This window comes from Dermochelys coriacea, chromosome 8 (genome assembly GCF_009764565.3).
Source record: "Dermochelys coriacea isolate rDerCor1 chromosome 8, rDerCor1.pri.v4, whole genome shotgun sequence".
Classification (NCBI taxonomy): domain Eukaryota; kingdom Metazoa; phylum Chordata; order Testudines; family Dermochelyidae; genus Dermochelys; species Dermochelys coriacea.
Window position 1 is genome coordinate 76,494,901 of NC_050075.1, and position 16,974 is coordinate 76,511,874.

Below are 16,974 nucleotides of genomic sequence, written 5' to 3' on the forward strand. Positions count from 1 at the left end.
AAGCCTAAATTAATTGTATCCAGTTTGCAAATTAATTCCAATTCAGCAGTCTCTCGTTGGAGTCTGTTTTTGAAGCTTTTTTGTTGAAGTATAGCCACTCTTAGGTCTGTGATCGAGTGACCAGAGAGATTGAAGTGCCGCATTTGCTCCAACCCCTCAGACAGAGACAAACACCTACAAGATCTCTATCATGCATTCCTACAACTACAATACCCACCTGCTGAAGTGAAGAAACAGATTGACAGAGCCAGAAGAGTACCCAGAAGTCACCTACTACAGGACAGGCCCAACAAAGAAAACAACAGAACGCCACTAGCCATCACCTTCAGCCCCCAACTAAAACCTCTCAAACGCATCATCAAGGATCTACAACCTATCCTGAAGGACGAGCCATCGCTCTCTCAGATCTTGGGAGACAGACCAGTCCTTGCTTACAGACAGCCCCCCAATCTGAAGCAAATACTCACCAGCAACCACACACCACACAACAGAACCACTAACCCAGGAACCTATCCTTGCAACAAAGCCCGTTGCCAACTCTGTCCACATATCTATTCAGGGGATACCATCATAGGGCCTAATCACATCAGCCACACTATCAGAGGCTCGTTCACCTGCGCATCTACCAATGTGATATATGCCATCATGTGCCAGCAATGCCCCTCTGCCATGTACATTGGCCAAACTGGACAGTCTCTACGTAAACGAATGAATGGACACAAATCAGACGTCAAGAATTATAACATTCAAAAACCAGTTGGAGAACACTTCAATCTCTCTGGTCACTCGATCACAGACCTAAGAGTGGCTATACTTCAACAAAAAAGCTTCAAAAACAGACTCCAACGAGAGACTGCTGAATTGGAATTAATTTGCAAACTGGATACAATTAACTTAGGCTTGAATAGAGACTGGGAATGGATGAGTCATTACACAAAGTAAAACTATTTCCCCATGGTATTTCTCCCCCCCACCCCACCCCCCACTGTTCCTCAGATATTCTTGTTAACTGCTGGAATTAGCCTACCTGCTTGTCACCATGAAAGGTTTTCCTCCTTCCCCCCCCTGCTGTTGGTGATGGCTTATCTTAAGTGATCACTCTCCTTACAGTGTGTATGATAAACCCATTGTTTCATGTTCTCTGTGTGTGTGTATATAAATCTCTCCTCTGTTTTTTCCACCAAATGCATCCGATGAAGTGAACTGTAGCTCACGAAAGCTTATGCTCTAATAAATTTGTTAGTCTCTAAGGTGCCACAAGTACTCCTTTTCTTTTTGCAAACCTAGTAAAAACACCTGGAAATTTTGTATGCAGTCTGGTTATTAAAAAATGCAAACAGAAGACCTGTTCTGTTGGGGTGCTGACAGCTTCCTTTGAAATTACTGGAAGCTGAGGGTGTTCAGCATTTTGCAGGACTGAGCTCTTGGTAGGATTAAAATGCAGGGTACATTTGAAATAATAAACATATTTATGTGATGTAGAAGGAAACCCATGAGCTGATTTAAACTAAAAAGTAAATATCTTTAGGAAGAGGTTTTTTTAATTCAACTATTTATTTTACAGGGAATATTATGGAAAATTTGTATTGTTGTGAATCTAGGTGGGCAGCCAAGTACAATACCATAAAGTTGTAACTGGAGTGTTATAACAAAACCTTTACCTGCTTCATCTAGGTATTTCTTTAAAAAATGTGCTATAACACTAGACATAACTGGTTTCAGAGTAGCAGCTGTGTTAGTCTGTATTCGCAAAAAAGAAAAGGAGTACTTGTGGCACCTTAGAGACTAACAAATTTATTTGAGCATAAGCTTCCGTGAGCTACAGCTCATTTCATCGGATGCATTCCCCACTGTATTTTCCACCGAATGCATCCTCCTTTTCTTTTTAAGGTGCCACAAGTACTCCTTTTCTTACTAGATATAACTGTTTCCAGTATTTTACTGGCATTTTCTTACTGGAAATAATATACATGTAGCGCTCTAGCCTGCATTTTTGTTTGTTTCCAAAATTCCTGGTGAAGTCAATGAGCTTTGAGTGCACAAGGAATCAAGGATCAGCCTTGTGATTATAAAACAGCAAACTGATGCAGACAACATTCTGCTTTTCTTAAAGTTTAGCACTTAGATAAACACCTGCTTATCAGGATGGATTTAAGTGATCACATTCTTTTCATTGATTTGATTTTAATGCAATCTCTGAAGTAATTACAGACAAGTCCTCTGATATGACCATTAGCAGGTTAATTAGGTAATAATGAGTGAGTTGCCATAGGTTTTCATAGACTTAGCACAATAGGACTTGTTTCAGCTTGAAGCGAAGTTGAGTGTTAAAATGTAATCTCTATGTGGTAGAATATATATGCACACCTTCTTAATTATTGTTAAAAGAACCTGTCTTTCTTCAGATGAAAAAACAGATCATTCAGAAAGAGATTATGTTCTGTAGGTGTCTATACAACCTAGCTTCATAAAATCTGCACAAAGCACGTGAAAAGTTTTCAATCCTGTGTGAGCTTCTGAGCATCAGTTCCTACTGTCCTCCATAAGAGGTGGTGGTGGTACACACCTTGCAGGATTGGGCCCTCAGAGCATAATTCTTTGAAGTAATTGATTCATTTAGTGACTCAGACCATTCACTAAATATTTTGAATAAAATTATATGAAGTAGTGTTTAAAGGAAATATTTTCACCAGAGGGAAATATAAAAATTATCCTACGATGTGCGGAAAATGCTATAGTTGGATTATTTTTCTTTATAAATTGTCCCTATAGTGATGAGGAGCCATACTGCCTCACCACCTGGGGTGAAACTCAGAGCAGATGGACAGAGGAAACTCTGAAATCACCTTGTAGAGTTCTCAGGAAGTGGTCTCAGCAGGAAGAGAGATATGAAGGTCATGGAGGAGGCAAGGGTATAGTGTCAGAATCTGCAGCTCTATGAGGAAATGATGCACTAATCCTTCATAGATGCTGCTCCTTGTGCAGCTGCCTGACCTCTCTTTCCCTCCAGCTATAGGGCTCATTCAGGAACCATGCTGCTAAGAGCTCTTCTGTTGCTGTTACCAAATCGCCTCCCAATCCCATCTGTATGAAGGTGTTAAGGACATAATTGACTATCACACGGATGTCCATTCTTCCTATTCCAGCATGACCCGCAGTGAGGATGGAGAGGCTTCTGAAAACTCTGTGGTGGGGAGGCATGCAGAAGATGGGAACCCCTTCACTATCTGTTCAGACTACACTATGTCTACTCACTTGTTTCTTGCCACAGTGCACACTGGAACTGAAACTAGGAAGGAATAAAGAAAAGGAGTACTTGTGGCACCTTAGAGACTAACAAATTTTTAGGAAGGAATAGTCAGTCTGCAAGAGCTTGTTCCCGGAGGGCCATCATCACAAAGCTACCTGTGTTATGAGTCGGTATTGCTGGATGCAGATCATGGGTGTCAGATATATCGATGAAACATTCATGGGGTTTGAGTCATAACTGGTGATCATGTCCTCTTCTACAAATATGTTTCGCTACTGACCCTATCCCTATCCCTTTGCCCTTACCACATGGCATTTTAAGTCTACCTCCAAGTTGCTTCTCCAGGTCTGTATGAACAAAATACCATCTGTTGAGCTATTGAGCCTTTCATGTCCATGATTTGGGTTCATGAGAGGGTCCCATGGTAGAACCCCAAAGTTTTGTCTCCAGAACTATCACAGCGAGGAGGCTACATTTAGACCTCATTGGAAGCTTTTTGCCAAATTGTTAGCAGAAAATGCTGGTTCTTTGTTTAAACCAACATATTTTGTGGAGATATATTTCAACATTTTCAAATACAAAGGTTTTGGAGGATAATCTGGATCAAAAACCTGACCTTTTTGATCTAAAAGCAGACATTCTGACAAGCTTCCATTTCATGAAAACTTTGAAAAGGTTTATTTCTCATTCTGATTCAGACCAAAAACAAATTTCAAAATTTTTGAAAGTCTTGGCAAACCAGAACTCTCTAGTCAGCTCTAGTTAGGAGTGGATTTACCATGAAAGAAACCATGCAATGGCCCGGGGACCCCAATGACGGGGGACCTCAAAATGCATGACAAATCTTATTTGACAACCTGTCCCCAAGCCCCTGCACCTATATGAAGTCAGGTGCATCCATTTACTATATATGACAATAAGCACCATGGGACTTAATCACATAGAAGATACATGTTCTCTGCAGGAGTGTTTTGTTTATTGCATAGGCTTTTATATGGCTAAATCTGCACAATATATTAATTAATATAAACCTCAAAGCTGATCTGGCAGTGTTCATCGACCTAAAGCAGCTCAGTGTTCAAGTACCTTCTCTTAAATACATTGTTCCGTTTCTACTATGTAACACAACCAAAGGGATTTTACAATTCCTCTCCTGCATATTGTCTCCACTATATCTGTGCCTTTGACAAAAAGAACCAAAAGATACAGAACCAAACTTACAAGGGGGGTGTCAACTTGGCAATGTAAGACTGAACCTTTAATTTGGCATTCACTAGCTCTTTTATTGATAATTCTACTTTGTTCAGATTCATGAGATATCAGAATGTCTTTGGATATGAATTAAAATCCAGATAAGCATTTTGTTAAATGTCTAACCTATATTTGAATATCTTCATGACTAGAATTACAGCTGCTGTGAGATTCCACTAGGATACAGATGAGCAAACAAATTAATCTTCCAAACAAAAGACTGGGAGGGCTAGATTTGAAAAACAAAAACAAACAAACCCCGTCCGCCAATAAACAATGCACATTTTTGAGTGGGCCTGGCTGGCATGCAGTCAGACTTGGATTCATGCACACACACCTTTCTGTATCTATGCACAGACTTTTGTAAATTGGACCTTGGATGTCCATTTATCTTTTAGCCCGTCTATAATGAAATCACAGTTGCAGTTGAATATAATTGTTTGAAATATTTTTGGTAAAAGCCATTCTGAGGCCTAATTTACTTGTGTAGAGAGAGGTTGAGAGGTGATTAGATCATGATTAGAATTCAGGTTTATGGCCAAATCAAGGCTAAGTTGATGGCAAAATCTCTCAAGGTATTCTCATGACATCTCAGCCCACAATGGTGGAAATCTCATCAGGCTCACTGCTCTCAGGAAATGCCCATTAGGAATGCTGGAAACATCTCATGAACAGCAAAACTGGGACCCCATCCAAACTGCAACCAGAAAACGGTCCTCTTCATCCTTGATCTGACTTCGGTACAAGGCCTGTTGTGCTGGAAAATCTGCCACATTGGAGAAATTACAGTGGCTCAAAGGTGCCAGGTTTTCAGCAGGCTGCCCATGAAGTGTATGTGCTGGGCAGGGAGGAGGATGGATAGGGAGGTTCTAATTTTTATCTTCTCAGAAGCTTATAGAGCCTCAAGCAGAACTTAAAGCTGCCTCCTTCTGGCAGAATCCCTATGGGAAGAGGGCAGCAGTGGAAATACCATCTTCTCTCCTTCAGGGGTAAATCATTCTGTGGTCAGGCTGAGATGGAGGAAATGAAATTTATGCTTATCTTCTGCTTGGGGAAAGTTGACTTTCCATCTTTATCAGTCTTTACTCAAACCTAAAACTCGCTAACGCTATTATACTTATTGATTGAATAGAGAGAGGTGCAAAATTAGTTGACAACATAGAATTCATTTGGTAACTGAAAATGGTTGGGGAGGATTGTGAAAATATCTAAGCAAAACTTAATAAAAATAGGAGATGGGGAAATATGATGGCAGATGAAATTCAGTCTGTTCTGAAGATAAAGATGGAAAGAAGATTTCAAACAATTCATATACAACAGTAGGTTTATAAAATAACCATAATAATGATTCAGAAAAAAAGTGAATAGTGAATTAATTAAATACCTACCTCTTATTTAGCTCTTCTCATTCATAGATCTCAAAGAGCATCACAAAAGATCAGTATTCCCATTTTACAATGGGTAAACTGAGGCACAGTGATACTAAATTGGGGAATGTTGCATGTGTAGGGCCAAATCCTGTGGCCCTAAATCAGTTTTTACTGAGGTAGGTTCTTATTCACTATACAGAAATCTGTCTTAGAATGGACCTCAGGACATGGCCCACAGTGAAGACAGAAAAAAACCCACCATAGCAAGGCAACAGGACAGAATTAATAAGTATATGATTTTGCACTTTACATATGAAAAAATGCTTTACAGATATTAAATACACAGTCCTGTGAAATTGGGGGTATTATCCCTCTTATAGACAGGGACATTGAGACACAAGAAAGTCACTTAAATAACTTGTCCTGGGCCCCACACACCAGCTCACCAGGATTAGTGAACTTGTTTGTCTAGAGACTACATTGCCCACCTTGTAACAAAAATAACACAGAAGGACTGCAAAGGATAGAAATATGGGAAGGAAGCTGAATAACAAAATGAGATTGAACATGGAAAAATACAAGCCAAAAACACAATGGCAGGCCTGTACTTTCAGAGCTATGCTAACAGATCAGAGCTAAGGGTAATGGAGGACACCAAGTTCGACATGAGTTTGCTTTACTAGAGTAGAGGACAGGGAGAAAGTGAAAGTGCTTTGATCTGCATATGCTGAGGCATAACATAGACAAGGAAAATGACAATCCTTCTATATAATCCTTTATAAGGCACTGGTGAGATGGCCCCAGAATATATATTTACATTCACATATTTATGGAGAGTGAAAGACTATATTACCAAATAATAGAGCTGCTCAAATATTTGAACCAAAATATTCAACAAATACAGTCACTTCCTTTGTTTTTGAATTACTCAAGAACCAATAACCATGAATCCCCCCAACTTCTTGTCCCCATTATCTCACTTTAGACCCTTCCCCACAAAAAAAATTTCCTCCCAGATATTTTATTTTCACATCCCCGACACTCCCTCTGAAAGCACTTCATTTATACCTTCCCCAGGCATTTCATTTAACGCCCCATCCCTAGTTCTCCTGAAAGTATTTCATGCCTTCCTCTGCACTCCCTTTTCAGGCATTTCCTTTTATACCCCCAACATATTTTATATTGTAGCTACATATTTTCAAACATCAAAGTCTCATTATTACTATCATTCTGAAGAACCCCAATCATGGACCAGGACTAGGCCCAATGGCCTGTGATGAGATGTTAGATGGGGTGGGATCTGAGTTACTACGGAGAATTCTTTCCTGGATATCTGGCTGGTGAATCTTGCCATATGCTCAGGGTTCAGCTGATCGCCATATTTGTGGTCAGGAAGGAATTTTTCTCCAGGGCAGATTAGAAGAGGCCCTTGGGGTTTTTCGCCTTCCTCTATAGCATGGGGCATGGGTCACTTGCTGGAGGATTCTCTGCACCTTGAAGTCTTTAAACCATGATTTGAGAACTTCAATAGCTCAGACATAGGTGAGAGGTTTATCGCAGGAGTGGGTGGGTGAGATTCTGTGGCCTGCATTGTGCAGGAGGTCAGACTAGATGATCATAATGGTCCTTTCTGACCTTAATATCTATGAATCTATGACCCCCTTGTGCTAGGTTTTGTACAAACACAGAGCAAAAAGACAGTGCTTGCTCCAAATGGCTTACAATGTCAGTGGTAACTTATTTGTAAGCTTTTATATGGAACCCATCACTGTGATATTAAAGCACTAGATAAATTAACGAATTTATCATTCTATCATCCCTGTATGCTCTTAGGTTAGTCACCTAACTTCTGTCTCATGGTCCAGTGCCCTGTCCTCTAGACTATGTTGAGATAAAAGAGAGGCAGACCTCAGTGGGGCACTCTACAGGCATTAGGGTTCACCTGTGTGCTTCAGTTGTAGGATTTGAGCTATATAGTACTGTAGAATCTGAACTCTTGCTCTACAGACTTCCCATTCAGACATACTGCTAGCTTCTCTCCCTGTTTATTGACCCCAGTTATGGGTCTGATCCAAAGCCCATTGAAGCCAATGGGAGTCTTCCACTGACTAGAGTAGGCTTTGGATCAGCCCCTGTATGATTGCTCCTTCCCCCACCCTCTCTGTGTTGCCCAAGCAGTTCAGATTCTCAGGATGCTACTATATTTATTAAAAACAAAAAAATAAAAACTAAGAAGAAACTTGAAGAATTTGTTTACTGTTCTTCTTTTAAAAAAACTTTCATGGTGAATGGAAAAGATTCAGCAGACGTCTGTTTACCAATTTCCTTCTGGTAACAGCACCTCAGCTGCAATAACTAAATCACCTTCACATTCTTCTCTGTGAAACCATTAAGCATAGAAACATGCTGTTTTTGGCAATGCAGAAATCAAAGTGGTAGCACAGCAGAGATGATCTGTGTTAAAGAACAAAAATCCACAGGCCGCTTCAAATATCAACAAGGAACCCTGAAATTTTCTAGCAATTTCTTTTCATGGCCTTGTGACATTTTCAACTTAAAACTATATTGCTTAACATCAAGGCATTTTGAGAGAGCTTCAGTTGGAAGAGGTAATTTTTGAGTGAGATTCAGCAGAAAAAGGTAATTTTTCAGAGAGGTTCACTGGAAAAAGGTTTCAGAGTAGCAGCCGTGTTAGTCTGTATTCTCAAAAAGAAAAGGAGTACTTGTGGCACCTTAGAGACTAACAAATTTATTAGAGCATAAGCTTTCGTGAGCTACAGCTCACTTCATCGGATGCATTTGGTTGAAGTGAGCTGTAGCTCACGAAAGCTTATGCTCTAATAAATTTGTTAGTCTCTAAGGTGCCACAAGTACTCCTTTTCTTACTGGAAAAAGGTAATTTCAGAACCAATTGCAGCATTCTTTTGCTGTTATTTTGTCTCTTTTCTAAGTAGCCCTAATGTCATTCATGGGCACACTATGTCAATACATCAGTACTGGGTAAGTCATTTGTGCAAAGTAAGTTTACAGAAACTGTAGCTTTAGGCTATGTTATTCCAGGACTGTGAAGATCAAACAATGCAATTTCACTTGGAAGTTTCATCAATTTTGCATCAATGTTGATGCTAGAACAGGAGAACCGCACACTGAATCATAATTTCATCCTACTAAAATTTTGTTTTTGGTGGAGAATCTAATTCCATATGATGATGCATTGTGAAGTGATACGCATATCAGTAATGGAGTTCTGCCAGAGCCATGCTACTTTGCTGCAAATTGACGTGAAAGCAGAGAGAGGTTTAATAGCTGATCTAAACCACATCAAGTGATACTGTTTTGAGATACTAAAGGCAAAATAACCAGTTTTAGAATGCATGTTATTATAATGTTATTTGTACAAGTGGAAGAACAAGAACCATAAAAAGCCTAGACCTTTCATCTGCTTATTTCTGAGAGCTTTAGAAAGGGAATAATGATTTCAGCTTTAATGGCTTGAAATAAAGTATCTGAAAATTATCAGGCTTCTTATATGGGTATCCTTTGATTGTAGTTCTACAGAGAAAATGAAATAACTCCTGCAATGCAAGAAGTGAAAGTTGAGGCATGTAAAAAGAAACATTTAAAATCCTATTAATTTAAAGTAAAATAGCAAGAATTATAGTCTAACAGTTTATTCCACCCTTTAAATAACACTTCCTTTATATCAAATGAATAGCAACAGATTTTCTTTCATTTTTTTACTTTCTTTAATACAGCTTTTTATTTAAAAAGCCTTATAGTACATCAGTTCAAGTTTACTTGTTATCTAACTAGGGAGCCCCGTGTGAGCCTATTCAGAGAAGTATGTTCTCAGTTTAATAGGTTTCAGAGTAGCAGCCGTGTTAATCTGTATTCGCAAAAAGAAAAGGAGTACTTGTGGCACCTTAGAGACTAACAAATTTGTTAATTTGTTAATAAAAATTTGTTAGTCTCTAAGGTGCCACAAGTACTCCTTTTCTCAGTTTAATGTGTGCATTAGGCAATGGGTTGAGGTGCTTCACTCCAGACACACAAGTGCTGCCTCTATATCAAGATAGGCTGCAATAAAAACAAGCTGTTCATGAAAAGCCTAATCTATTCTATTTTAATAAAGTACACAGCATCCCAGCAGCTGCTTGGCTCTAAAAATCTGTCGAAGTTACATTTACAACTTAAGAAAAATAAATATGAGTTATGGTTAAATCCTGCAAAAACGTGCATGGGTAATTTGACTCACCTGCATAATTACATATGCATAAGTAAATTTACTCTTCAGGATTGTGAGCCCTCTGCTCAAAGGTCTAACATCAATTAGAAATAACTGATTATATAAAAATCTATAGCTCATATTTATATACACATCTCTTCAAGTGATAATCATTTCCTTTAAGCATGCAAATAAATGCTTCATCACACTGGAGGCTGTCAAGCCATAATATGGTAGTATTTTTAAACCATTTTTGGAATTTCATCCTAGCTAAGGGCCATATTCATGAAAAAGTTATATAGCATTTACAGTTGTGTGGGGGGGTTGTTTGTTTGTTTGCTTTTTTTTTTGCTTGCACACTACTCAGAAAACATGTGGATGAACTTTTTAAAGTAAAGCACACACTTTTCCAATCCATTAAACTTCTTTTTCCCGTGAGCACAAGTAGCTACCTTTCTGCTATGCTCCCAAGAATAAACCAGGCATAAAAGGGGCAGGAGTCAGCTACAAAAATGCATTCCCATTTCCAAATACACAACTAAAGTATGTTAATGAAATATAAACCTTCTGAAAGAGACTAGTGGGTGATTGAGCTGGGGTGGGACATGGTGGACTTTGGGCATTTACTGTATTTTAGTGCAATCAACTATTGTTTCATTACCATTTAGTGAAAAATGATCACTGCCCAGAGGACTCAACACCATCATAACACAAACATGTGTTACTGAAGTACATCGCATCTTTATAAAGAAATACAAGAGCACAATCTTACCCAGAGCAGCCATGTTGACTTCAGCAAGAATGTTCATGTGAGTAAGGGCAGCAGGATTGGGCCCAAACTTGTAATTACATTTACCAGTTACATTTTTCTCTCAGGGTTTCTAATTTTTTTTCTGCTAAGCAGTTACAATGTGTCCAGTTCTTAATACTAAGAGTCTTCACTCCTCATTCTCCTGAGCAGTCCTTACCCACAATAAAAGTGATGACTTAACGTCAATGGAGTTACACTGGAGTTAATAATTACTCACGTGAGTTAGGACTATTCAAGTGAAAATGTGCTGGGCCCTTATTTTTCAACTACTGTTTTATTCTACAATTTGCCATGCACTTTTCATAAGATTTTTAATAGTGAACAAATTTACCATGACAGAAGAACTATGGTTTCAGAGTAGCAGCCGTGTTAGTCTGTATTCGCAAAAAGAAAAGGAGTACCGGTGGCACCTTAGAGACTAACAAATTTATTAGAGCATAAGCTTTCGTGAGCTACAGCTCACTTCATCGGATGCATTTGGTGGAAAAAACAGAGGAGAGATTTATATACACACACACAGAGAACATGAAACAATGGGTTTATCATACACACTGTAAGGAGAGTGATCACTTAAGATAAGCCATCACCAGCAGCGGGGGGGGGGGGGGGGGAAGGAGGAAAACCTTTCATGGTGACAAGCAAGGTAGGCTAATTCCAGCAGTTAACAAGAATATCAGAGGAACAGTGGGGGGTGGGGTGGGAGGGAGAAATACCATGGGGAAATAATTTTACTTTGTGTAATGACTCATCCATTCCCAGTCTCTATTCAAGCCTAAGTTAATTGTATCCAGTTTGCAAATTAATTCCAATTCAACAGTCTCTCGTTGGAGTCTGTTTTTGAAGCTTTTTTGTTGAAGTATAGCCACTCTAAGATCTGTGATCGAGTGACCAGAGAGATTGAAGTGTTCTCCAACTGGTTTTTGAATGTTATAATTCTTGACTTCTGATTTATGTCCATTCATTCTTTTACGTAGAGACTGTCCAGTTTGGCCAATGTACATGGCAGAGGGGCATTGCTGGCACATGATGGCATATATCACATTGGTAGATGCGCAGGTGAACGAGCCTCTGATAGTGTGGCTGATGTGATTAGGCCCTATGATGGTATCCCCTGAATAGATATGTGGACAGAGTTGGCAACGGGCTTTGTTGCAAGGATAGGTTCCTGGGTTAGTGGTTCTGTTGTGTGGTGTGTGGTTGCTGGGGCTGTCTGTAAGCAAGGACTGGTCTGTCTCCCAAGATCTGTGAGAGTGATGGGTCGTCCTTCAGGATAGGTTGTAGATCCTTGATGATGCGTTGGAGAGGTTTTAGTTGGGGGCTGAAGGTGATGGCTAGTGGCGTTCTGTTGTTTTCTTTGTTGGGCCTGTCCTGTAGTAGGTGACTTCTGGGTACTCTTCTGGCTCTGTCAATCTGTTTCTTCACTTCAGCAGGTGGGTATTGTAGTTGTAGGAATGCATGATAGAGATCTTGTAGGTGTTTGTCTCTGTCTGAGGGGTTGGAGCAAATGCGGTTATATCGTAGCGCTTGGCTGTAGACAATGGATCGAGTGGTATGATCTGGATGAAAGCTAGAGGCATGTAGGTAGGAATAGCGGTCAGTAGGTTTCCGATATAGGGTGGTGGTTATGTGACCATCGCTTATTAGCACCGTAGTGTCCAGGAAGTGGATCTCTTGTGTGGACTGGTCCAGGCTGAGGTTGATGGTGGGATGGAAATTGTTGAAATCATGGTGGAATTCCTCAAGAGCTTCTTTTCCATGGGTCCAGATGATGAAGATATCATCAATGTAGCGCAAGTAGAGTAGGGGCATTAGGGGACGAGAGCTGAGGAAGCGTTGTTCTAAGTCAGCCATAAAAATGTTGGCATACTGTGGGGCCATGCGGGTACCCATCGCAGTGCCGCTGATTTGAAGGTATACATTGTCACCAAATGTGAAATAGTTATGGGTCAGGACAAAGTCTCAAAGTTCAGCCACCAGGTTAGCCGTGACAGTATCGGGGATACTGTTCCTGACGGCTCGTAGTCCATCTTTGTGTGGAATGTTGGTGTAGAGGGCTTCTACATCCATAGTGGCTAGGATGGTGTTTTTAGGAAGATTACCAATGGACTGTAGTTTCCTCAGGAAATCGGTGGTGTCTCGAAGATAGCTGGGAGTGCTGGTAACGAAGGGCTTGAGGAGGGAGTCTACATAGCCAGACAATCCTGCTGTCAGGGTGCCAATGCCTGAGATGATGGGGCGTCCAGGATTTCCAGGTTTATGGATCTTGGGTAGCAGATAGAATACCCCAGGTCGGGGCTCCAGGGGTGTGTCTGTGCGGATTTGTTCTTGTGCTTTTTCAGGGAGTTTCTTGAGCAAATGCTGTAGTTTCTTTTGGTAACTCTCAGTGGGATCAGAGGGTAATGGCTTGTAGAAAGTGGTGTTGGAGAGCTGCCTAGTAGCCTCTTGTTCATACTCCGACCTATTCATGATGACGACAGCACCTCCTTTGTCAGCCTTTTTGATTATGATGTCAGAGTTGTTTTTGAGGCTGTGGATGGCACTGTGTTCTGCATGGCTGAGGTTATGGGGTAAGCGATGCTGCTTTTCCACAATTTCAGCTCGTGCACGTCGGCGGAAGCAGTCTATGTAGAAATCCAGGCTGCTGTTTCGACCTTCAGGAGGAATCCACCCAGAATCCTTCTTTTTCTGGTGTTGGCAGGAAGGTCTCTGTGGGTTAATATGTTGGTCAGAGGTGTGTTGGAAATATTCCTTGAGTCTGAGACGTCGAAAATAGGATTCTAGGTCACCACAGAACTGTATCATGTTCGTGGGGGTGGAGGGGCAAAAGGAGAGGCCCCGAGATAGGACAGATTCTTCTGTTGGGCTAAGAGTATAGTTGGATAGATTAACAATATTGCTGGGTGGGTTACGGGAACCATTGTTGTGGCCCCTTGTGGCATATAGTAGTTTAGATAGCTTAGTGTCCTTTTTCTTTTGTAGAGAAGCAAAGAACTATGGATGATCAACAGAAACTAATAGACTCAAACTAATAATTTCAAGGTGAAATTTGAAATCTGTCAGTGCCTCCTAAGAACTTTACAAATGTTCTAAAAGTCTCAGTAAAAAAAAGGTTTAAACAAGAGAATCTTTGTTTCTATTTAAAAAAAAGAAAATGCTTACTGTTATCTTTAAAAATGTGGAGATTCTGGTAAGAAGGCAAGATACCTATTGGGTGGTCTGAGGTACAGGCTGCCTGAGGAGGGACAAAAAAATACGCCCCCAAAGTAATTTGATGATATTGCTTTTTTGCAAGGTGCTGAGCATCTATTATGCTTAGCAGTGCACCTCCTCAGCCTCACCTCAAATTCCTAGTGCCGTCAATGAGCGAGGTAGGTGCTCAGCACATTGTACAGTGACTTAGCAGCTCCCAGGAGCCAGACAGAGATCTAGTGATTAGAGTGGATATCCGCTTTATATCCATGGACCATGTTTGTGGATTGCAGATCAGCTGCAGATACAAGGTTTGTATCCGCGCAGGGCTCTAATTGTTAGGGCCCTTGCCTAGGACTTGGGAGACATGCTCTGTCACAGACTTCCTATATGACCTTGGGCAAATCACTTAGCCAGATTGTGCCTACATTCCCGAACTATGGAATAGGGATAATAGCACTGCCCTACCTCCTAGAGGTGTTATAGAGATAAATACATTAAAGATTGTGAGTCAGTTTGAGATCTACTGAGGAAAAGCAACTACACAAGAGCTACATATTATTACTAATAAGCCCTGTAGATCATTTGTTTTTATCAAGAAAGCCTGAGTTAATAGGGCAAAGCAGCACCCCTTACTGCAGTACCAACATTCCCTTTGCTTCTGCTGCTTAGTAGCACCACTGCCCAGTGGCCACAAAAGGAACAACTTCTAGAGAGGAACGTTTTCTCAAGTTGGCAGCCAGTCATAGCACTGAACACAAGAGCAAACATTCCTTCTCTCCTCTTCTCAATGGAATGAGCTATTCAGATGCTAAGATCAATAGAACTGAGGGTCAAATAGAAGGGGAATGCTTGAAGTCACAGTTATGCCTCTCTAGTTCTAAACTTACAGAATATCTCAACTTCTTATGCTGAAGTAAATAATAACTCCGCATGAAGCGTGTGCAAGGGTCCCTTTCATGAGGTTTGAGAACGTTGTGGAGGCAGGTAACGTAGTGCTACCCGAGCAATGTTCCTTTTCTTTTGGTGAAAGACCTGCAGGACTTCTCTCTGTTTTCATTATCCATACTTGTCAGATATGTGCCCATGTAGTTGTGCCATTGCTGATCTATCTGCAGCACACACCACATGCTAGTTGCTTGCCTTAGAGAGCATGGGGGGGTGATCGATTAATGAAAGGCTGCAGCATTTTATTTTCTGCTTGCTGCTTTCTTTTTATCTCCTCCTCTCATGTGGGCTGTCTATTTTCCCTGTATTCTTTGGTAGTGGTACTGAATGCTGATCACAAGATGGTGCAACCCCAGACAGTCATTTTTAGGGTTATCCAGTCAGGTAGCTAACATCTGACCTTGTGGGAGACATAGGTGGCTGTGGTAATTTTATTACTGAAAGTTAATAACCTGGTATCTCTGGGCACCTATTTAGGTGAAGAATGTCCATATAGATCTAGCTCTACCGGCTACTTTTGGGGAACAGAGCAATGGAAGGTGTCAGGGTGATCTGATGTATATAATATTCATAGCCCTTTCCTGTTTTAATGTTACTCTGTTTTTATGACATTCTAAAATCCTAATACTAGGTCTACATTGCTAGATAATTAAATACGATGTGATTAAGGATATTATGTTATAAACAGAAAGGGATGAGGGCAGAGATAGTGGAAACAATCGGAACTACAGGCACCCAAACTATCAGGTGTTGGATAAAGCCCTTGCATATGTATAATATTTTGAAATAAGTTTCTCCTAACTGAAAATCCTTGGATATACTTCCAGTATGTTATAATAAAAAATCCTGGGCTTGGCGGTTCAGCGGAAGAATATGTCATGCTCCACTGTACAGCCGGTTTCCAAGCTATCTTAAGAGGAAGCCTGTGGTCCCACTCCTCTGTCAGAATCCAGCTACGCAGTCTCAAAATTCCCACAAGTATTATTCACCAAAGCACCATGCCTCATCATTTTGAAATAGTATATGGCTATAGAAATGACATCACTTCACCCGTTAACATATTCAGTGTTTCCTTTCTTTCAAAGATTTTCAGTAACAATGAGTCGCATTCAGTTATCAATTAGAGTGACATAAATCCACACTGAAATCCATGATTCAAATGTTTTTGCATGTCACTGAGGAGGGTAACTATGGCCTTATCTACTCAGAGAAGTTAATCCAAATTTAACTAAAGGTATAAATAAAAAGTGGATTAGTTAAACTGCATTAAAGCCCTGTGTAGATGCCTCTCATTTAGAATTAAAGTGGCCTTAATTCAGTTTAGCTAAATTCAAGAAATAAATTAAGATAAACGATATTAAGTCCCCTTTAATTCTGAATGAGAGTGTCCACACAGAGGTTTAATGAATCCACTTTTAATTTGGATTAACTTTCCTGACTGTTCCCATGTAGATAAACCCTATGTGAGCGGGTGCTGTGAGTCAATGAGAGAGCAAATGAGTGGCTGGGTGAACAGCTATACATACGTTGATTTCTTTCAGAGGACAACCCACAGGGCTGAATAAGAGACTGGTAGCTGAGTAGAGGGGATCAGTGATAACACTGAAGTGATTGCACTGCTCTTAGATGTACAGTAGGAAATAGTCATAGATCTCTTCACTTTCTAAACTTTGGGATTCAAAGGCCAATCTGGTCTTCTACAGTAAGGTCCTAAACATTAAATACCATGGCAGCAGAGGACAATGTAGGGACTGAGATGGCAAGAAAGCAACCCCTAAAAAATATAAGATGTTTCATTAGATGAATGGGGATACAGTATATAATACAGTTCAGTACAGACCATATCAGAAAGAAATGGGAAGCACAATTAGAAGGACTTACTAGCACATGAAACAGAATGGATCAACACACGGAAAGGAGTTCATGTCAT